Source organism: Petaurus breviceps, unplaced genomic scaffold, assembly GCF_028583685.1.
Source record: "Petaurus breviceps papuanus isolate PSGF00001 unplaced genomic scaffold, PetGlider_PUasm1.0 187, whole genome shotgun sequence".
In the NCBI taxonomy this organism is placed as follows: domain Eukaryota; kingdom Metazoa; phylum Chordata; class Mammalia; order Diprotodontia; family Petauridae; genus Petaurus; species Petaurus breviceps.
This window is the reverse complement of record NW_027185799.1, coordinates 15879512-15902353: the sequence shown is the minus strand read 5'-3', so window position 1 is coordinate 15902353 and position 22842 is coordinate 15879512. Positions and strand designations below refer to the sequence as shown.

At 37.4% G+C, this 22842-nt stretch overlaps 1 protein-coding gene across 12 annotated transcripts in view; it reads right to left on the bottom strand.

Moving 5' to 3' along the window:
- The window catches only part of NFIB (nuclear factor I B), a 284256-nt gene that overhangs the window by 92466 nt on the left and 168948 nt on the right, over window positions 1–22842 (bottom strand). The gene's annotated exons all lie outside the window — the stretch shown is intronic.

Here is a 22842-nt window from a genome sequence, read left to right as displayed (position 1 = left end):
TTATGTTAGGATACTTATAACTGTTTTCTTTAAATCAAGTCTGAGTGAACTTCTATAAAACTTCCACCTATTATAATTAGTTCTGCCCTCTGATGTCAAGGATAAGAAGTCCACTCATATCTCCTCTTTCCTCAATTCTCTTCCATGAGTTCTCTTTTTTAAGCTAAACATTCTCAGGTCCTTCAGCTAAACCCAGTATGGCATGGGCATTCTCCTGCTTCATCCTAGTTGCTTTCCTCTGGACTCAGCTCAAGTACGTCTGTCAAATAGATGGAAAAATATGAAGCATCGGCTAAAATGTCAGATTGGAGAAAAACAAAACAAAATTTGAGAGTTACCAGAGTAGAGGGTCCAGTACAAAACCATGAAAACAAATGGGTTTCCTAATGGAGAACATAGAAAAAAAATAAGGGACCAAAGTCTAATAAAATGGAATACTTGTAGGAGGTCCATATGAATAATAGAATCATGTGATTTTAGAGTTAAAAGGGAGATCATCTAGTCCAACAGCTTCAGTTTACTTATTGAGGTCCAGAGAGATTAAGTGAATCATCCAAAATCACAGGAACTTTGTGGGAAAAGAGGAGGAGAAAGAATGGTAACATCATCATAGAAGTCACAGGTAAATATGGTTTCCAAAATTAAAGGTGATCATTTGTGCTGAACTAAAGAGAATTCAAAGAGAGAGAGAAGATTTACCAAGAAAATTCTCTCTGCTTTATTTTAGGAATAATGAAAGCAAATGAAATTAAGCAGCCATCAAAACTTTAACTTGTCAGCAAATCAGATTGCAGAGGATTAAGATGGCCAAGGGTAGTAGGAAAATAGAAGGTAAGCATGTAGATCATTAATTGGGTATTTGACCACAAAGAAGAAAATAAGACAGTAGCTAGAGAGGAACACCACATCCAAAGTTTTTTTTTTTTTTCAAGTCAAGTAATATTTGAATAGTAGAAGGAATTCAAGACCAGAAATATATGAAGACTGAACAGTCAGGAGAAGATACAAAAAAAATTCACATCTGCCTCAATGTCTGAAAAACTGGAGATAATTTTAAAATGTCCCCACACTTGTGTTAATAATTTGCCTGAGAAAAATAAATGTTCAAAATATATTTGAGATCTGCCCTGTACCTCAACCTAATATCTGAGAACATAACATTTATTTTTCTACATACTTTGTAAGAACTTTTATCTAAAAAGACTGTTAGAATACTTACCAAAGAATTATAGTGATTGATAAGATTTAATGGTGTAAAGTTCAGCATATTAGGCTAGGATGCCTTATAGAGTCATTGGGTGATCGTGGGCCCTGAAGGAGATGCCAGGGGAGTACAAGCTTTGGCAAGTCCTACCAAGCTGGAAAGGCTTTGAGTATGGGCCCAGTGACAGAACATCTGTTGTCTCTGAACCAGTCTAGCTAAGTTTGGAGAGGATTGTTAGGCTGGCCAGAGGATGATGAATTTTGGGGCCATTGCAACTCACAAAGACCCCCACCAATGAAATCAAAGAGCTCTACTTAACTAAAGTGTACCCAAATGTCCTACTCTCAGGCCAAAGGGCCATAAAGGAATTAGAAGGTACTTACATGGTAAATGCCCTCCTTCAACTAATGAAAATGGGAAGTGAAGCATTTATTTACCTATTTATTGCATTGTATATTTATTAATTATATTGTAGTATTTGTAATAGTAATGGCATTTAATGATTCCCCTGTATTGGCTTGGTTTTTGGTTTGATTGTGTTAAAACCCAGAGTTTGTTAATCCCACTTGTGGGATGGACTTGTTGACATGAAAAGAGAGTGCTGAACTGGGAGGAGCTGGTGACGTAGATTTGGAGAGACACTAGAGAGAGGCAGAAGAACAGAAGCAGCACCTTTGGAGGCAGAGAGAGACTGAGAGGATTGCTGAGGGCCACTTTTAATTGCCCAGGACTTTTGAGACCTGCCACCCAGAGCTGCCAAGGACTGAGGAGACATGGCTGTTATGCTGGTACTTTTTCTGTCTGTTTTGATGTTGTTTTGCCAGATTTGTCCACTGGTGAAGGACAGTGCTGTTGTCGCAGAAGTCTGGGAACCTTTCTGTTGGTTCAGAGCACTTGAGATTGTTCTGCAGACAGAGAGTGAATACTGTCCACTGGTGAAGGGCAGTGCTGTTGTTGCAGAATTCTTGGAACCTTGCTGTTGGTTCCAAAGCCCTGAAGAAGGATTTTCTTGTTGTATGTTTACAGAAATCCTGGGAGAGGGTTTTGCTAATGTTTTCAGGGGTCCTAGGACTGTTCTGCAGACAATGAATTAATGAAGAGACTGGCAATGTATCTTGTGGCCTTGCTAAGCTTTGTCTCCCCAGGAACAAAGATTGCTGAGAACTTGCCTCAAGTCAAGATGAAGAAAAGACCTCCATTTGGGTATTAAGTGCTGTGCTTAAACTTGTTGTAACTCTGGGGTAGATTCAATTGTGATCCAGTGGTGGGGAACTTTTGACCTTTTTGTGTTCTATGATTGAACAAATGAATGTACTTTACTTATGATTGGAAACTAATCTCCATTTGAGAAGAGGGGCTTTGTGATGGACTAAAAGATGGTACAGCTTAGGGGTGGAGTAGTATTTAGAACAAGGACTTTGTAATTGATTGAATGATTGGAAGGTCCTGGGGTGGGGTAGTACTTGGAGATTATTTAATCACCCTTAGTAAATGCTGTATTTTGAATGATGTCATATTTTGATCTTCTCTGTTCTTAATTTGTCACTGAATAAAATGGAGAGCACCTATGCTGGTATTTTGAACCTTGGGAAGTTGCCTTTGCTTGGCATTACATTACAGTATTACACAACAATTTCAGTCAGGAGGAAAAGAATGATTCTGTATCCATCTGGAGCTATATTTATACTACATGGGTTTCTTTTTAAAAAATTAGTAGGAAATGAAGACTTTTGCTAACTGAAAAATCTCAAAGCCAGTTTAAATTATATTATTTCTCATTTCTTTTTTTTTCATTTTTGCTATAACAAAAGCAGTAGTGAATCAGTGCTCTTAATTTAATACAGTGTTTAACTTCTTTTGTAAACAACAAAATAGGGACACAATGACATAATTTAACTGTTAATATCTCAAATTATAATCAGCACCATTTTAATTTCAAATAACATTTACATAAAAAATCCAAGTCAAGACTGATTCAAGATCACTTTTTAAGTTGTTTTCTTTTTTTTCTTTTTCTTTTTGGAGGGGGGAGGGTAGGGCAATTGGGGTTAAGTGTAACATTCACTTTTTAAAGGCTTCTTTGCTCTGTTTTGGGAATAATGAAAACAAGCTACTATAGAAATCATTTACCAGATTCTTAACTCCTGAATGTAGGTAAAACAATAAATTTCTAGTTTTCATGAACATTTTTGTAGCAAGAAAATCTTCCAGGGAATGCTGCTGAAGGTATTTTTCAGCATCTAACACAGTACATGGCACAATTTAAAAAAAAATTAATTTTCAGATCGTACCATTTTAACTGTGCATTTTTATAGAAACTATTCACATAATCTTTAAAGACTTTGGTATTGGGCACAAGACTGAGAAGGGTAAAAAGATAACCCAGAATCAAGACTTGGAAGGCATTTTAGTGATCATCTAGTCTAAGTCACTCATTTTACAGCAGGAGAAACTAAGGCCCAGGGGAAATTTTGCCTAATGTCACCAGAAATAAGATTTGAACCTGCAATTTCTAACTGCAGATACCACTCTTTCTATTATTCCACTCTACCTTATATTGACTCTATGCTATATACATACATACATACATAAAACACATATACATATTTTATGTATAAAACATACACATACATATTTTATGTATAAAACAGAAAAAAACACAAGTCTTATTCAGAAGCAGATATCTACACTGGCAGGAGGTCCTACTGCTTTATCTCCTTTATTTAGGAACATGTCACTCACCATTGACCCATCATAAGTAAGGCTTGTTCTGAATATTTCTAGTTGTCTAATGTAATACACTGTCTAAAATAATATTTAAAAAAATTTTAAATAATATTTTATTATTTTTATTTTTGATTTTTGGAGGGCAATTGGTGTTAAGTAACTTGCCCAAGGTTACATGGCTAGTTTTTTTGTGTGGGTGTTAAGTGTCTGAGGTTGGAACTGAACTCAGGTCCTCCTGACTCTGGTGCCGGCGCTTTACTCACTGCGCCACCTAGCCGCCCTAATAATATTTTAAATAATTTTTAAAAACTCATATAGTATAAATATAGCTCCAGATGGATACAGAATCATTTTTTCCTCCTGACTGAAACTGTTGTGTAATACTACAATATAATTAATAAATACATAATGCAATAAATACATAATTAAATGCTTTAGTTCTCATTTTTATTAGTTGAAAGAGTGCATTTACCATGTGAGTACCTTCTAATTCCTTTATGGCCCTTTAAAAAATTAAATAAAATTTAATTTATTAAATTTTAATTAATAATTTTTTAAAATTTAAAACATTTAAAAATGTTTTTAATACATAATTATCTTATGTATCTCAGCATTTCCACAAGTGCCTACCTTAGCATTTTGTTGCTTCTGTTGTTGCTGTTGTTGTTGTTGAGTCATTCAGTTGTGTCTGACTCTTCATGACCCCATAGACCATAGCATGCCAGGCCTTTCAATCCTCCACTATCTCCCAAAGTCTGTCCAAGTTCATGTTTGTTGTTTCTATGACACTATCCATCCACCTCATTCCTTTGCCATCCCCTTTTCCTTTTGCCTTCAATATTATCCAACATCAGGGGCTTTTCCAATGAGTCCTGTCTTCTCATTATGTGGTCCAAAGTAATTAAGCTTCAGTTTCAGTATTTTACCTTCCAGTGAATAGCCTGAATTAATTCCTTTAAGTATTGACTTGTTCTGATCTCCTTGCTGTCCAAGGGACTCACAAAAATCTTCTCCAGCAGCACAATTCAAAAGCATTCTGTGGTACTCAGCTTTCCGTATAGTCCCATTCTCACAGTCATATTTTGCTATTGGAAAAACGTTTGCTTTGACTGCACAGACCTTAGTCAGCAAGGTGATGTCTCTGCTTTTTAGTACACTGTCCAGATTTGCTACAGTTTAGCACAGGGCATGGCCTATAGTGGCATTTTGGAAATGTTTGTTGAATGAATGTGTAAATGCATGAATGAATTCCATCATTCATCCTCACGATCTCCTATGGCAGGCCTATGACAACATGGCTGGTGGCCACCCAGGAATCCAAACTGCCTGCAATCACCAAAACTTACATTCCAAAAGTAATTTATATGTGGTTTGCTTGGACCTTTGAATGCACTCTCCTTCAGAAGCAGTACTAGAATTGTTATTATGTATATAATATTAATTATAGAATGAGGCGGCATGGTACAGGCAAAAGAGTACTTGTGGAGTCATAGGATCTTAATTTAATTTCTAGCACTGCACTTAGCACCTCAATTTAAGGTTTGCAAAGCACTCTAAACACATTCTCTCATTTTGAATCTTGCAACCTCTCTGTGAAGCAGGCACTGAAAGTATTGCTATCTCCCTTTTACAGGTGAGAAAACAGTCTTTGAGAAATTAAACATTTTGTTCAAGGATAGGCAGCCAGTCAGTGTTTGAAGCAAGATTCAAACCTATATCTTTCCTAGCTCCAAGCACAGTACTCTCCATTATACCATACTGCCTCTGACTGTAGGATTATACTGCTATGTGGTATACGAGTATAAATTATAACAAACAGATTAGTATAATATATTCAATATATTCATAATAATTATGCCTCTAAGGTCAAATACATTCTGCATTCCAAGCAAGCAACCAACAAATAAACTTCAGGGATATTTTTACTGTAATTTGTAGTTTATAAAACACTTTACATACATTATCTCATTTGACACTCACAATAACCCTATGAGTTAAGCTAAAGTAGTATTATTACCCATATTAAAAATGAGAAAAATTAAGCTGAGAGAGGTAATGACAAAAACCTATTAAACCTCTAACTTATTTGAAGCATACTCCAATGCTTCAAAGGCAACCCAACCAGAAGCATAGTATGTACATTTAGTCCAATTTATCTCCACAGTAACAATTTTTTTTTCCATGGGAACATGCATAGAGTTTCAATTTGGGATTCTAGGAACACATTTCTATATACATAAATACAAATACTCCTTTAATGGGAAAAGGGACTCTGGATTAAAATGCAGGCTGGGTCTCTGGGGTACAGAGGTGTCTGTGGATAATGAGATGGTATCAGGGCTAGAAATACAGCCTCTAGGAAGAGACAAGCATTAGGAACTGGATGGGCAAGACTACTAGAAAAAGAGCTTTTTGTGTTTATTCTTCTTTTCCTTCTCAAAAACCCTGACCTCCATTGGATCTGAGAGTCTGAAACTCCAAGAAAGTGAGGGCCAAGAGTAACTTGCTATAGTGACACTTAGGAAATAGGAGAGAAGAACAGAAGTAAAGGGGATACGCACTATATAGCCCCTGCTCTGGGCCGGGTACTGTGCTAAGCACTTTTTGGGTAAATATTATCACATTCGATCCTTACAACAACTCTGCAAGGTAGATGCCATGATTATCCCCATTTTACAGCTGAAGAAACTGAGGCAAACAGAGGTTAAGTAAACTTGCCCAAGATGATGCCACCAGTGTTTGAGGTAAAATTTGAATTCAATACTTTTTCTCCACATTACTAGAATGGAGAAAAATACCAAGGAGTGTCAGGTAACAGAAAGGGGAAGGGAACTGCTATAATCAGCTATTTCAGGATTATTCTTTATATGTAAGGATATTTGTTTAATGGTAAAAGAATCAGAGATTTTGTGGAGGTTTTAATCTCTAGGAAAAAACAGTTATCCTATACACCTTGGCTTCTTCATTAATGGTATTTTAAAGCAAATATATTAATCACCTCTGGTTCATTTTACACTACAAATCATAAAGTCACAGAACCTTAGAGCTAAAGAGACACTTTAAATGTCCCATAGTCCAACCGTGGTGGATGAATCACTTCTACAACACATCTGAAAAGTCATCTACCATCTCCCTGAACACCTCTGGTAAGGGAAATATCATTAACTTCTAAGGTACATAATGTAGATGGTTCTTAGTGTTAGGAAATTCCTTATCTGTTTCAGCTACAGAGCTTTGGGAGTAGAGACTAAATTTAGGATTAGTTCACCATTTATTTAATTCATTAGGGGGCAGCTAGGGGGCACAGTGCTGGGCCTAGAGTCAGGAAGATCTCAGTTCAAATGCGGCCTCAGACACTTACTAGCTCTGTGATCCTGGGAAATTCATTTAACCTGTTTGCCTCAGTTTCCTCATCTGTAAAATGGGAATAATAATAGCACCTACCTCCCAGGGTAGATCAAATGAGATAATAATTGGAAACCAATTAGCACAGCATCTAGGGCACAGTATTCACTATATGAATGCTAGTTATTATTATTATAATGGTATAGTGAAGAGACCAGTAGATTTCTCATATCAGAGAATGAGAGTCCTAATCCTGGCTCAGGTTACCAATGAACTATGTGACCTTAAGCAAATCACTGGCCCTCTCTGAAGCTCAGTTTCTTCATTTGTAAAAAGATAATCCTAAATAGCCACTCCAATTCTAAAATCTATATAAACATAAAACAGACATAGTGGAGATGATGATGATGAAGAATTATGATGCTTGTGCTTTAAGATACCAAGTTTGGAGAAGTCAGAGTTCCTACCTAATGGGAGTTTGTTGCCTATGATTTAGCTTCTCCCACCATTATCAAGAACACTCACTGAACTCTCTGCTGTTCACTACATACAGTACATGCAAGAAACTTGGTGTCTACTTGTCCCTGAAGGAATCATATCTAGATCAAGAGGCAGGGGTTATCAGTTCATTAACTTGAGTTATTAATGTTCAAAGAAGAAAGATCAAGTTCACTTTCACTCCAGAACTTCAATGTGTGGCCTCAGTTACTTCGAAGTGGCATCCACAGCACCCTTCTCCCAAATTTCTCTGCCTCCAGCCCTCAGAAGTCTTCTCTATTGTTCAAAGAACTCATCTATTCTCATATTCCCAATTCTCCCATTTATTCTAATGGCATAATGCTCAGATAATATATATAGCAGTTGCAAAGGACCATCAACCAGAAACTTATGTGTATATAATCTACATCTATATAGATGCCTTTATGTTAATATATACAAAATATATCAATTATAACAAAATGCATACCCTAAGCAAAATATAGATACTCTGTTACCTCAGTGAAAATTTAACATTTTTCACTCCTTGATAATTTAGTTTAAACACACAGTTTGAAAAGAGCTATAATTTAGAAATGATTATACTCCTAAATAAAATTTCTGAGCTTAAGGGCCATTGAAGGAGAAAAAAAGCCAATCATTCCAGGGAGTGTTACTGAATGAATAATATGTAACAGTCTAAAACTGAATTTATCACCAGTCTAAAACTGAATTTATCACCTTTCCTCAAAACCTGCTTCCTCTAATTTCCCTATTTCTGTCTCCATTTTTCCTCACTCACCCAGATGGGAAATCTCAGTCTTATTTTGATTCTTCTCTCTTTCTCTCTGTCCCCCAGCTAATGAGGTGTTAAGTCCTGTCATTCTCTGTGAATTCCTGTTGTGGAAGAAAAACACTGCACTCTGATTTTAGCACAAGTTTTTCAGGGTCCATTTATTAAAAAACCCCTGCATTGCTGCTTATAGAGAAAAGAGAAGCAAAGGTCAGCGTTCCTCTTTGTTAGGAGTTTCTCTGACCCAAGCCATATCAATTTACATTTTTACACTGATCAGGAAACAAAGACAAAATTCCACCCAGAGATAAAAACAACTGACAAAAAGCTCAATTATATAATTTTTTTATTTGTTAAAATAAAATAATAGGAACTTAAATAGGAATCATCCCTCTGGGTGAATAATTTTCCTGAAATCAATCAGTCTGGTCAAAAGTGGAAAAAGAGGTACTGCTCTTAATTGGATTAATTAAAAAAGTTCCTGCCCTTAGTTTGATCCTAATTAATTACTTTAGGGGGTTAGGATTCCTTCCAGACTCCGATTCAGTATAGGAACCAATAAGGTCTTTGATAAGAATAATATCAAGGACTTCAGACTAGGAAAGGACTCCTCAGAATCTGATTAAGTATGGATAAGGTTTTTCATTCATATGAGACCAAGGACTTTGAATAATACTATTTCTGAACATTTTCCTTAACAAAAAACAATGCCTTTGTCAAGATTTTTCCCTCTCTTTTGACCCTTAGTTTCCATTCTCATAGGTACCACCTAAGTTCTTGTTGTTCAGTTGTTTTCAGTTGTGTCCAACTCTTTGTGGCCCCATTTGGGGCTTTCTTACCAAAGATACTGGAGTGTTTTGCCATTTCCTTCTCCAGCTCATTTTACAGATGAGGAAACTGAGGCAAATAGGGCTAAGTGACTTGCCCAGGGTCACACAGCTAGTAAGAGTCTGAGGGTAGATTTGAACTCATGAATATGAATCTTCCTGATTCCATACCCAGTTCTCTATCCACTGAGGCACCTAGCTGCCACCATCTAAGTTCAGGCCCTTTATTAGTTTTTGCTTGAATTACTGCAGAACTGGTTTCCTTGTTTCCAGGTTCTCCTCACTCCAATCCAACACACCAGGGCTACAGTAAATTTCTTAATGCATAGTTCTATTCATGCCAGTCCCCTGCCTTTAATAGCTTCTCATTAGCTATTGAATAAAGTTTAAATTCCTAAGTTTGGTATGCAAAGCCCTCTGCAACCTGATTCTAACTTATCTCTCTAGTATTATCTCATATTGTTATCTTGAACATACTTTGTGCTCCAACAAAATTATATTACTCATCATTTCCCAATACTGAACTGTCTTTTGCCCCTTCCAAAGGTAGGGGATCATTGATTCAATCAATTAATTACCCCCCTATCCCATTTAAAGCAAGTGACAAGATGCTATACCCTAAATGATACCTTTGTCAGATGAGGACAATCAATAAATGTGTATATAAACTAGGTGAGAACAAGGTCTTATCATCAATCAAAGTAGGATTTAGATTAAGTACAAAACATCCTTGATAGTTTTGAAGTCCCTGAAAGTCAGTGAACAGAGTGAAATGACACCACATAGGAAGAAGGACTTGGTTAGATCTTAGAAAAGCTGGATACAACCAGTGAGCTAGTTTGTAATTAGGATTTAAGCATAGGGTAAAAATCTTCCAACAAGCCCCTCAGAAGAATTCCAGGTTGTAAGGAGGGGAGGGAGAGAAGAAAATCACCCCCAGTCTCAGCTTTAGCCTCCTACTCTCTCTTGGCCAGATAAGGACCTTATAAGCTTTGAAGGATCCAAAGGATTTTGGACTTTCCATCAGCATCCGAGAAGCATTCCTTGGACAGCATCTATGTTGGAAGATGAGGCCAGAGTGTATTGTTGTTGTTCAGTCATTTTTGTTGTGTCCAACTCTGTGATTCCATTTGGGGTTTTCTTGGCAGAGATCCTGCAAGAGTTTTCCATTTCCTTCTCCAGATGAGGAACTGAGGCAAACAGGAGTAAGTGACTTGCTCAGGGTCACACAGCTAGTAAAAACGTCTGAGGACAGATCTGAACTCAGGAAGATGAGTCTTCCTGATTTCAAGACCTGCACTCTATACACTTTGCCACCCAGCTGCCATAAGGCCAAACTGTATGTTAGAGGAAGGTAGATTCAAGGTTCTACAATAAGCCCAGAGGAAAGCCATGCTATATCTAGAGAATGATCATGAAGACTCCAGCAAAAGTCTTGCAGGAGCTGAGGGTTCTCCCATTTGCTACATGTGCTCTAAGTTAGAATCCATAACCTGAACCATGGTGGGAGAGATGTCCCAGATTTGGGGGAGGATGTTTTGTACTGTTCTATACCACCTAGTAAATGTCCCTTTCTAATTAAACTAGTGAAGTTTGTCTGACTAATTCTTATCAGTCAATAAGCACAGAGGGAAGCACACCAGTAGGAACTCGTGAGCTACAGCATTAGAAAGGTGTCCTTCTAACCTTCTCAGAGCTACCTCCAGAATCCTGTGGTACACTGTAGCAGCTACCTTTGAGAGTTCAAATCAGTTCAATTGGGATATCAGACCCAAAGCCCCTGGTATACACGCTTTTGTTTGTATAGCACCCTATGTCTGAAGTGCATGCTGCAATTTCCCCCATCTGTCCATGGGGCTGAAAGATGCCACACCTTCCATTTAGTCTCCCCCAAACCCACCAATTAAAAGTAATCTTTCCACCCTTAGATCTTGATGCAGTTTTTTTGTCTTACACAAATACGTAAATGAAGATAAGGATATTCCACTACAACTTTATGTGAGGATGAAGTGACTTCTCATATCTTACTCCTGGATATCATGGGCAAAAAAAGCTCTGTAAAGAACTAGGAAAGATCAGGAAAAGTGGATGAGTGCCTATATGTCATCAAAAATGAGGAGGATTATTTCCATGAGCAACGTTGATAATGAGCTTAGAACTATTGTAAATAGAGTAAATATGAAAATGAAGGAAGGAATAGACAAATAGTCAGAGCACATATAGAAGAACAAAGACCCTTCACCAAGTACCCAGAAAAGATACAAGAATTTTAGTAATGTGGAAAATCTAAACCTATTTCTATCTCAAATTCTTCTGTAGAAAGGGATATTATCATGAAACAGTTGGCAATAGGTATTAAATCATCCCGCTATATGGAAACCTTTCTACCTATTTTCTTGATAATTGCTGGCACTTATAAAAGATTTTGCATATATTATTTCACTTGTTCTTCACATTAACCCCATGAAGCTGGTATAATGTTAACCTCATTTTATAAGCGAGAAAAGTCAGCAACTGAGCTCTCTTAACCGATTAGTCTGTGGTCAGAGGCAAGAGAACAATCCAGATCCAGGTGTCTTCTGACTCTGTGAGGAGTAGATTGAGCCTTGGACTTGGAGTCAGGAAGACCTAAGTTCAAATCTGATCGCAGACACACTTGTTATGTTACCCTGGGCAAGTCACTTAACTTCTGTCTGCCTCAGTTTCTTGAACTGTAAAACAGAGGTAATAACAGCAGGGATCCCCCAGGGTTATTGTGAGAATAAAATGAGATAATATTTGTAAAGCACTTAGCATAATGCCTGTCACATAGTAGGCACCTAATAAATGCTTTTCCCCCCTTCCTTCCTTCTCAGTCCAGCACTCTTCCATTTCATCAAGCTTACTCATGTTTTTTCTACAAATACCCCATAGTGAATCTTCTCTAATGCACTGTCTTTCTATGACTCTTATTATTTTGTGCAACACTTAGCCTGCCCCTCCACCCCCCACTCTCATTACATGACCTACCTACTTCTTAAAGACTGAAAAATGAAATTAATAGACTATTTTGCTGATAATACATTAAAGTGAAGTTGACCTATCATTTCAAACTCTCATTGTGTATAACATGCAAGAGTTCATGCAATGATTGCTAGTAAATAACAGTCAAGATTTGAATATAGGTCTCACTTCTCTCTTAACTAAAAGTCACTTTTTCTACTATATCATACTGCCTCTTTTTATAGATACTATAAACAGTAGGTAGACTCGCAAAAGGAAAAAAATTATGTATATAATTTCATTGAAGGTTATCAACTAATATCTTTTGATCAGTTTCATTAAGCTCACAAAATATGACCTATTGTCAAAACCAGTGAGCCACCATATTTTGTGTGTGTGGGGTGGTGTACACTTTAGATGATTTGTGAGTTTATCAGGTTAGATACTCCACCCAACAGTATTGTCTAGATTCATAGAGAAGAGAGAACTCTGGATTTGGAGTCAAAGTTCATGGTCATGGTTCAGATTCTGTGTCTGTCACTTATAAATTACATAAAATTGGTAGGTCTCTCATTCTCTCTGAGTTTCAATTTCCTCAATGATAAAAGGACTGAGTTGAACTAATGACCTTAGAACTCCATTTATTCGGTTACTTAATTTGATCAAAGCAAGCATGGTGACTGTAATACTGAGCTGTCCAAGGTATCTTCCCAAAGCATAGATTTGACCACGTTGCCCACCCTCCTCCCAAAACTTCAATGGCTCCCTATTACCTCTAGGACAAAAGATAAAATCCTGTTTGGTATTGAAAGCCTTTCTCATACCTTTCTCCTCCCTGCCATGGATTCCAGCCTCCTTGTTGCTCTTCACATGTTACACTCCTTCCCTTACTCGAGGCATGTTCACTGTCTGTGTCCTCTGCCTACAATTTTCACTTTCCTCATGTCTGCCTCCTGGCTTTCCTGGCTTCTTTCAAGTCCAAGCTAAAATTCAATCATCCATAAGGTATCTTGACTGATTTCCCTCAATGGTAATGCTTTCCCTCTGTGGCTTATCTTCAATTTACCCTGAATATAATCTTTTTGTATGCAACTGTTTGCATGTTTCCTCACCCATTAGGCTGTGAATTTCTTAAAAACAGGGACTGTCATTTACCTTTTTTTGTATTCCCCAACACTAAGTGCAGAGTCTGGCACCACAGCAGGTGCTTAATAAATGACTAACGTTATAAAGCCGAGGAAAGAGGCTCGGAGGACTCCCACTGCTAGGACACATTAGATGCAGGATTTAAATCCATTTCTTATTCCTTGACTCCGAGTCACAAGAGATGCTGGAAAAGTCACATAACTTCTGTATGCTTCAGGTTCCTCATGTGTAAAATGGGAATGATAGTAGTTCCTACCTCCCAGGGTTGTTGGGAGGACAGGAGATCATATTTATAAAGTATTTTGCAAAGTTTTTGTTGCTGTTATTCAATCACTTCAGTCGTGTCTGACTCTTTGTGACTCCACTTGGGGTTTTCTTAGCAAAGATACTGAAGTGATTTGCCATTTTTTCTCCAGCTCATTTTATAGAAGAGGAAACTGAGGAAAACAGGGTTAGGTGACTTTCTTGGGGTGACATAGCTAGTAAGTGTCTGAGGCTGGATTTGAACTCAGGTCTTCCTGACTCCAGGCCTAGCTCTCTATCCACTGTGCCACTGAGTGTTCATATACATGTATGCACAGAGAAGTGAAGTGACTTGCCCAAGGTCACATGGGTAGCAAGTGGTGGCATCAGGATTTGAAAACAGATCCTTTAAATCCAAGTCTGATACTCCTATTGTACCTTGCAGCCTCTTCTACTAGTGAAATGTAGCCTGCAGAATAACATTATCAGCATCTGTTCTCTTTGACTTCATAAAACCCTCCCCAAACCAAGGATTCTACTTCTCTCACTCTTTTTTTCCTGGCCATAGAACATGAACACACACACACACACATTTTGACTGCTTTAACTTAATGTGGAAATTTACTATTTACTAAAATTTAAGTTTTTCTGGAAGGATAATGTACAGGGATAAATTTCATTGATGTAATCACCATTATCTAGTTATGAGAGAGAGGATACCTCCTTGGAATAGAATCATATAATTTACTGGAGTGCAGTTGAAAGAGTATTTACTGTATTTAGACTGGAGTCACAGGATTTGGGTTTGAATTCTGGCTCTGATTCATTAGGAGGTCACTTAACTTGTCTGGGTTTCAGTCTTTTCTCCTCTATAAAATAAGAAATGTTGACTGGATGATCTCTAGGCTCCCTACCAGCTCTTAAGACTAAGAAACAAACAGCATATATCAGTAGACAAAGGAAGATTTCTTCATATTTTTGTTTACTTTTTGGTAGATTGCTTTGTAAATGTTCTCAAATCTCATACTTACACTGTGTGCACTGTTTAGATTTTATTTTGCTGTTTCTCAGTTATAATTCAATGATATGTCCAGAGCCTTTATAAAGAATCCATTTTTTAAAATGGTATTTCCTTTTTCTTTTGAGGGGGGAAGACAGGGCAATTGATGTTAAGTGACTTGCCCAAGGTCACACAGCTAGTAAGTGTTAAGTGTCTGAGGTTGGATTTGAGATCAGGACCTCCTGACTCCAGGGCCAGTGCTCTATTCACTGTGCCACCTAGCCGCTCTCAAAAATGGTATTTTCAAACCTCCTTGTGCCATTTAGAAAACTGTAGTTGAAGATACTATCACATTTTTTATACTTAATGAAATAATTCACATTATATACTCCTGTCAGAGTTTGGTTCAGGGGGGTTGGGGGGGGAGGTAGACCCCACAGTTGATGGATGATTTTAGTATACTCTTTTCCTTACAGAAACTAAAAACATCTAATCTAATCTGTTTGCTCTTTTTGTCCTAATTGCCAAATATTTCAAGGTCAAATTCCTTGTCAAATTGTTAACTGCCCAACTCAGGTGCTTGAAAACACCCACTTCTGCTTTCTGCAGATGGTTTTTGTTTTTCTTTGTCCTAAGATATCCCAGTGTACTCAGCCTTTTAAGTCAGTAAGGCTCCTTAGATGCTTTTGGAAACAGTAAAGGAATGAAACTCAAATAAATACAACTTAATCTTGATTTGTACCATGTTCATTTTGCAAAGAACATTCATTTACAATGCCCATCCTTAAACTGGTTTGTTTGTTTATTAATATATGCTGTATATCCCAGAACAAAATTACAAACTTATTGGCACTTGGATACCCCAGACTAAGCTACAAACTTCTTGTTTCTATTTCTTTTGTATCACGACTTCTCAATCCATCTCCATACACTGTAGCTCATAGCTCCATATACAGTGGGCACTCAATGTTATTGACTGACTGGCTGGGAGAGTAATGGTGGAAGTTTGGGGGTGGGGGATTGTCTTCTCTTGTTACTTTGTTCTGGACAGAAGACATTCCTAAGAAGCAGCTCTTCCAAGCTTAATACTACAATTGTCAGGCTGCAGCCATTATAGATCCTGGGCATGATGCCAGGCTCTATGTACATCAACCTTGGAGGGGTGGGTACTGAACGACTTACCATAACGTAGCCTATGAAAGTAAGTAGCTGATGGCTACATGCCACTTCTGGCTTTTCAAAAGTAATTTGTGCACAAAACATTTTATTCATTCTCTACCTTTCTTTTCTTCAAGTTCCTTCCTCAGTTTTAACTTAAGAACATTACAAAATGTGATCTGTCTTTTTTATTTTTTTTATTTGGAGGTGTAGAAGTGAAATGTTTCTGAAACAAAATCTGTTTAAGAAAAGATCCTTTGGTTTCTGCACTAACTTGCACAGGCCTCTTTCTCAAGTTACTTAAAAGCTTTACCTATGACGTCGGGTCCTTGCCAATCTTTAACCAGGTCTTTTAGTGTCTTTCTATTTATGCTTTTATGAATAGAATCCCTATTTATCGTCTGTTGTATATTGTCTAGTGCCAAAGTTTAAAATTACTTCTGAGTATCATGAAATACTGTATTTTTCCCTATTAAAACAAAACAAAAAAAAAACCCTCTTAATTCCGACTAATACATCAATAAGGAAGTGAAAAGGAGGAGGCAGGAACTTTATCAATCTCTTGTTAAAAGAGCTACAATGACAACATCCAGGGGAATTTCCTTTTCCCTTAGATCTTTAACAATCATATTCTTGAGATGTTCCACTAAGGTTCTACTCCGATGCCTTGCTATGGTATAGAAGTGAGCCCAGGTTCCTGAAAGCTATATCAGAATCAAAGTCAAATGTCAGCAGGTCCAACCAAGTTAAAAACACAAGCCTAGAAACTGTAGTCTATCACCAGAGGACTAGACTAACTATGTTTGGAGGGATTGATTATCAATTGACTGATCAGTTCTTTGGTCACACTGTACCTACTGTGGAGTTGTGATTTAGGTGCTATCTAGAAAGATTTGGAATGAGTTGCAACATGGGATATAATATGTTATGTTAAATACTCTGAAGGCAGTATCCAGTGCTTTGATAAAGGGGACAGTAATTAAAGACATGTGATTTTTAAAAGTATAAGAAACCCCTCATTGTGGAAACTCCTTCAAATAATGAAAATCAGTAGCTTATCTCTAGCTTATAACTCAGAGCTGCCTTGGGGCATTGAGAGGTTAAGTGACTCTCCCATGGTCTCATATCTTTAACACATGAGAGATAGAACAAGAATACAGAGTTTCCTAACTCTGAAGATGGTCCCCTAACCATTACCCCCACAATGGCTCTCTGTGCATACCATGTAACCTTATTACTACTTCTGAAACTAGGGTGTTCAGGCTACCTGCAAGATTAAATCTGTAACTTTTTTTTTTCACATTAATGAAATAAAAAATATTGAAAAATACACTTATGTGTTTTTTTTAAACCACAGTTCTTTTACCCTTAAATTAATATACAAAAAACTCTAAAAGAAAGTGTAAAGGAAAAAAGCATATGTGGGCTACTAAGGGCCAATATTCTAAGAATTTCACAGACTACATACAGGAATTACTATTCACTGAGCATTAACCTCAGAGTACCTATGTCACCTAAACACCATGGACAAATATAGAGCAAGGAGAGAAGCATGTGGAATCTAGGTAAGGACACTCTTGTTAATAAACCTTGCAAAAAAAAAAAATGCCACGGGATCCTTCATAAGCACTAGCAGTCAATGTCTGCATTTTAAGTTTCTAGCCAAAATAGAATACTTCCCAAAACCACAGTGTCCGCGAACACCACACTGAGGCATTAGCTCGGAACTGACTCAGAAGAAAACCCCTTCTGAGTGACTCACATTACTTCCGAGATCACCTTGGTTTTCCTTGGACGTTTCCCATCCCCCAACCGGGCAGGGCTTCGTGGCTGGTTGGGTTGTGAAATCTGACATGACCATAGCCCAAAGGTGGCATGAATGTGTGTGAGTGCAGAAATACCAAGAAAACCAGCCAGTCAGACATGCTGGGGTGTTTTGGTTTTGGTTTGTTGCTGTTGTTGTTTTTAAATCACTACTAAGTCCATCTCACACCTTAAATGTAGCCATTGGTATTTTTATTTTAAGTACAAATAGACCTACGTCTTTACATTAGGAGGGTTTTGACAATGACGGCAGAACAGTAGCAGAAGGGGCTGTTCACTTCGAGGCCCCTTTTGTGGCCCCAGTGATGAGGAGTGGTTAATTTCACATTCACAAAAGAGCAAGCCATCACAAGGTAATGTAATCACATGTGCTCCCTTGCTCAGAGCCCAGGGAAATACATGTATTTCTTTTGTCCAGAGTTTTTAGAAAAATCAACATATCGTTATTTAGAGATCATCATTTTGGGCAGTTTGGCATAGGGTGACAACAGAGTGCGGGCTTTATAGTCAGGAGACCTGGGCTTGAATCCTAACACAGGCACTTAACTAGCTGCGTAGTCCAGGGCAAGTCATTTCTCCTCTCAAGCCCTCAGTTCCCTCATCAGTAAAATGGGCATGATTATACTTTCAACCTCAATACATATGTATAAATACCTTCCTTGGGTCCTTCCCCACAACTCTACTTTAAGTTAGCCAAGTAGGGAATGAGGGGAGATTATTTTTACCCTCAGGTGGCCCACTGTGCACATATAACCTTTTTAATCATATGCATACTAGGAAATAGCCTAAGGTGTTCAATCACTCACCTTCTTTAATCATCCCTCTGGTGGTTTTTATTGCCTGTTAGAAAATTCTGCCCTATTCCCAACTCCCAGCCCCAACTCCCAAAGGTGTTTCCAGTAGATCTTCTAGGACCCTAATGCTTCCCAAGCTTTTCCCAGGGGGCCTCTGCCAGATAAGCACATGGGTCCAAATCCTGCTTGATATCTTTGGGTCCCTTCAGCCAGACTACCTGGTTTTGGTACTGCAAATAATACATGAATAATACAAGAATTTGTGATTTGGAAGAGAAACTTCTGGTATGGTAACTCCCTCCACAAACTCAGATCTCAGAGACTTTTTCATAGAAATGGAACTGGAAGACACCTTAGCAATCACTTTTCTCATTTTACAGCTAAGTAAACTGAGGCCCAGAGAGATTAATCAATTTATTCAAGGTCATATATGTTAATAAGTGGAAGAACCAGGATTTGGACTCGGGTCTTATTTCTAATCCAGTGTGTGACACCTAGTAGATCTTAATAAATGCTTACTGATTGATCCATCTGTTTACTGACAAAAGAGACCTAAGGCCACCTAGTTCAATCTATTTCAACCCAACCCAACCTACTCCCCACCCCCAAATCCCTCTAAAAGTAGTGGCCATCCGACCTTTGCCTGAAGACTTCTAGTGAGAAAGGGTTCCCAAAACATGCCATTCAACATCCCCTAACCATTAGGAAGTTTTTTCCCCCTTACATTGAGCCTAAATCATGTTTTTTCAACAGTTTCCAACCACTGCTACTAGCTCTGCCCTGTGGGTCCAAGCTGCACAAGCAAGTCTTATCCCTTTTCCTCATAAAAGCCCTTCAAATACTTGAAGACAGCTGAGAATACTCTAAGTATTCTTTTGTTCAGGCCTGAGCATCCCTACTTCCTAAAACTAATCCTTATTTGGGGAGATCTCAATGCCCATCATTCACTATCCTTGTTGCTATGTTTTGGGCATTTCTCCAGCCTATTGTCATCTCCAAAACTGTGATCTCAATGTACAGTGGGGTCTCTCCCCTCTCTCATTCTGTATGCTATTCCTTGCCTAAAAACCCAAGTTTGGAATGGCTTTTTTGGGCCCCAGCAGCACACTGTTCACTCTCTCTCTCTCTCTCTCTCTCTCTCTCTCTCTCTCTCTCCCTCTCTCTCTCTCTCTCCCTCTCTCTCTCTCTCTCTCTCTCTCTCTCTCTCACACACACACACACACACACACACAGAGTTCTTTTTCTGATTAAAATCCCCAGATTTTTCCTTCAAATAAACTGTAATTTAGCAATACCTCCTCCATTTTATACTTGTAAAATTATTTTTTCCCTTTTAACTTGAGCAAAATACTATATATTTATTCCTATTATATGTCATCTCATTCTATTCAGACCACCATCCTTACATGCCAAGATCTTTTTTGGACCCTGATTCTGTCATCCAACAGGTCAACTGTTTCTCCTACCTCTATGGCATCTAGAAATTTGATCATTGTGCCATTTATTCCCATATTCAAGTTGCTAAAAATGTGATTTGGCACAGGGACAAACACAGATTTTTGGAGAACTCTAGTAGATACCTTCTTCCACACTGACATCAAACTATTCAATGATTATTCTTTGGATATGGTTCCTTATCCAGCATAAAATAAGTATTCTGCAAAAACAAAGCAATGATGATTCATGATGGGGACATAAGGGATAAAATGCTGAACTTAGAGTTAGAAACACCCGGGTTCAAATCCTACTTCTGACTCTTACTAGCTGAGTGACACTGGGAAAGTCACTTTACTGCTGTGTACCTCAAAAAACTCCCCAGAATTAAAATAAAATGTAAAAAAAAGGTAGAGAGGAAAGGAGAGGCATTCCCCCATGGGGAGCTCGCTCCCCTGAGCTGAAAAAAATAAGAGGTTCTTCATGTATCTTTAATAATGATGACCCTAAATTATTTATTAATACTACATTGCTTTCTGTATTAGAAAAGAAATACTAAATTATGATGAGTGTAGTGCTAGTGGATCACTGTGGTATAGTTTAAAGAGTTCCCTCTCTGGACCTCAGTTTCCTAACATCTAGAACATCAGTAATAATATTTGTATTAATTACTTCTCTCATGGGTTGTTGTGAGCAAAGTGTTCTGTAAATCTTAACATGTTATGTAACTGTGAATCATTATTCTAGTCTTAATTTCACTTTACTATGTCCTAATTCTTTGAGAGTGAAGTAATCTCAGTATGGTAAATTGAAGACTGGATTGGATTGCCTTCAGAATTCCTTTAATGACTCTATGCTCTCCATGAAAGGAAAGGCCTATCTTTTTCATATTAATGTTTTACCAGTGATGTTGTTTGGCTGTGAGATGTAGAATACAATAGCTACCAAAAGAATTAAAAAGGAATATCATTCAAGAGGCAATGAGGAGGCAGGTTCATGGTAGGTGGGAAGAAGTTGCAATGCATAACCACTGAAGAGCTCTGAAGATGTCATCAAGGGTTATTATGGTAAAAGGGTTATTATGGTAAAAGAAGATAAGCTGGCCATTCGGCAAGGGTGAGAGATCACAGATGGACAGCCAGAGTACTCTCCTGGTAATAATCTTACAAAGTTAGGAGAGAGTGAGAAAGACTTTCATGCCTTTCATTGGACCCCTGGATGGACAAGAAGCATGGGATATATTGCTTCCAATCTGCCTGCATCTCTAGAGGGAGTTTCCAAATTGATAAAATCACAGCTCTATTTGAATATGTAAAATACATGTGCTAAATATAGTAGATATGATGAAACAGGAGATTGGATTGGTCAGATGCCCTATTTTATATCAATTTCAACTTGAGTCAGTGACACAAAAAATGTAATAACTAGGCATTTAACTTTTTATTTTAAGGAAAAAAGAAAAGTCAAAAAGAAAAAGAAATTTACTAATCTGCTTGCCCACATTTTGAAAAAAAAAAACAGCAATTTTCCCAATGCCATGTTAAAGTATGCTTTGGCAAATGCCGACTTGGGAAAATGTACCTAGTATAGGAAAAAAAAAAGTAATCAAAGCTTCTTGAAAAAAAATGAAATATCTACTTCTGAGGCTGCAAAGATATGTACAAAGTTTTGATTCAGATCAAGCAAATAGAATTTTTTTAGTGTAATTCTCTCCTCGGCATGTTCAGAATTGCATTTCAAACAATAACAGCTTTATTAATTTCAAACCAAGCTGTCATCCAAATGTAAAGAACATGCCCTTTGTTTAGGCTGGCTTACAGTACTTATCAACTCTTTCTCCAATAGAGAAAGGCTTTTTCATTCTGTGTAAAATGAGTGAGGAGGCTTTTCTAAAGTGTCCTGAAACAATTCACTCTTGGCCTGACACCAGACAGAGAAAATGGGAGTCAGCGAAAAAGAATTTTTTATAAACTTAAGAAAGATTGAAAATGACGTGGGACTAATGAAATTTCAACTTTAACCAGAATATTTCCTTCAAAAAGTATTGTATTTGAAGCTCTTTGTTCTGTATACAAATGGATAGTTTAAGTGATTCTCCATGGGAGGGAAGGAGAGAAGGGAGAAAGGTTGAAGGGGAGAATGATCTTTACAAGCAAATTTACTTAGTAGCTAAAGTGCATATCTTTTGTTTATTTTTTTGCTTATTTTTTTCTTGGAAACTTCAGAACATTTTATGGGAAGGAACCTAGAATAAGCATTTAAGATAAATGTTCTTTAATGCAATGTTCTTCTAATTAGCCCTATTTCTTGAAATGCTCCAAAATATTTGTCAGACAGAAGGTTTTTATATACAGGAAGACCTAAATAGCATATGCATCTTAGAGAAAACTTACTACTTTGAAATTAAAAAGAACCAATCACAACAGAAAGTTATTCTCAGGAAGAGACCCATAATTGTAATTTTGTTGTCTTATTTTGTTACTTATTCTACCTGTCATACACACCTTACAAAGGCTATTGAGTCAAATTATAGTTCAATTTGGAGGGGCTGGTGAACAATTTTAACAGCATATTAAAAACTTAAAAGACACATACCCCAATAATATGAATCTAATTTTACGGTAGAATGCAGCTATATTATCACAAGAAATATAAAACAAATTAACCACCAGATAATTATACATAAAATGCCCTAGTTAATGGAATTCAAACTTTGGGGTTGTACTTCAATGAATTTAAGACAAACAGGTAACTTTTTTGCTTTTTCTCTTCAGGGAAAGAAAACTCATTTTTCCAGAACACTATTTTACCAGAAGCAACTAATTCGGGGCTCTTCTTTGCTTGGATTTTCTCTACTGATAAAAAACAACAATGTATGTGACTACAAA